Genomic DNA, 1,772 nt, shown 5'->3' on the forward strand with positions numbered 1-1,772 from the left:
CATTGCCCATGAGAGGATAAAAAAAGAGTTTCTGTTCCCCAGTGGCTTCAGGGCCTCGGGCTTAGAGGCTGGCTGTCAGCATCTCCCACTGCTCCTCCCAGGATGCTCCTTGATCCTCTTTAAGCTGTTCCCTGGCGAGCCTGTCTACCGGCTACATGGTTAGACCTGTCTGAGTTCTCAACTTCTTAACTTGCGCTAATGCTCTGGAATCCTGATTCCATTGATTTAGAAATTATTGGACTTGATTTTTTGTGTTAACATGTTTAAATTCTCACATTGCTAATTCTCCATTGATTTTATTTTTTAAATTCATTTGTGTACCAGACAATTTAACCAGGAAACTGGTCTAATACTCTTGTGAAATGTGATTTATTTCTTCAGAACTTTGCCTGACAAAGTAGCTGTTTTCTGTTCTTATTTTATGATCATTGATGTTTCCTTGCCCTTTATGGTGAAAAGTGGGTGACAAAGCAGGCAAAGGGAAGGCAAATTATTTTTTAATTTTATTTGTTTTACCGAAATTTTATTGTTTCTAAAAAATCTTTTTAGGCCTGGCTGGCATGGCTCAATGGTTGAGCATCAACCTATGAACCAGAAGGTCACGGTTCAGGATACATGCCTGGGTTGTGGGCTCGATCCTGGTCAGGATACATGCCTGGGTTGTGGGCTTGATCCCTAGTGGGGGGCAAGCAGGAGACAGCCGATCAATGATTCTCTCTCATCATTGATGTTTCTATCTCGCTTCCCATCTCCCTTACTCTCTGAAATCAATAAAAAATATTTTAAAAATTTTAGAAGACTTTACTACAGCTTTTATGCACTATAATAAAATATAGAATTATATGGCAAAAATTCAGAATGTATGGTGAAAACTACTATTAACAAAGCAAGTAACAAAAAGAGATTAGAAAAGCCATTAGGTGAGTGCAAATTTGATGTGAAAGAAATTTCTTTGGCTCTATCTCCATCGATCTCTCCATCTATCTCTCCATCCATCTGTAAATCCATTCATTTATCTATCCATCCATGCAATCATTTACCTTCCAGCTATGTCAGATGTTCTGACCATCAAGGATGTGAAAATGATCAAGGTGTGGTGTATGCTCCACAGGAATTTATAATCTAGAGGGGGACAGAGATGTGTCAAGAGGTATGGCATTCCTTTGGCCATGTCTGACTTGAGTTGTGGTAGACAGTAACCGTGAACACTGATGGCTCCTCCTAGTATCTACTGAGTTTCTCAGCTTTACTGCCTCAGGGATTTCCCTGAAGCTACTGCACGGTGTGTGTGTGTGTGTGTGTGTGTGTGTGTGTGTGTGTGTGTGTGTGATTAACACCCTAGGGAAAATCCCAACCAATGGAGGACAGGAATTGGTAGCTAAATGCCTCTGTCTTCTCATCCATCAAAGGACAATTATAAGGAACGTTTTACATGGTTCCTCAGAGAATCCCCACTGGGTTTTGAGTCCCAATTACCCAGTTATAAACTGCTTAATACTTTCCCCTTTATTGGCTCTCCTTTATTTACTTCGTTCTTCCTTCTTCCTCACTCTGGCTTCCTTGGAACACCATCCACATACACTACTTGTATCCAGGTTCCTTGTCACTTTTACTCAAGGTCCTGCTTTTGACAGAACCCAATTTTTGTATTTAATACAAAATAATAATTTCTATAGGTGATAAAGACATAAGCAGAATTCTCTTGTTCTATAGAGGACGAAACAACTAATTTCTTGGGTAGGAGTTGCCAGGAAAGTTTACAAGTCAATTGC

This window comes from Myotis davidii, unplaced genomic scaffold (genome assembly GCF_000327345.1).
Source record: "Myotis davidii unplaced genomic scaffold, ASM32734v1 scaffold44, whole genome shotgun sequence".
NCBI lineage: Eukaryota > Metazoa > Chordata > Mammalia > Chiroptera > Vespertilionidae > Myotis > Myotis davidii.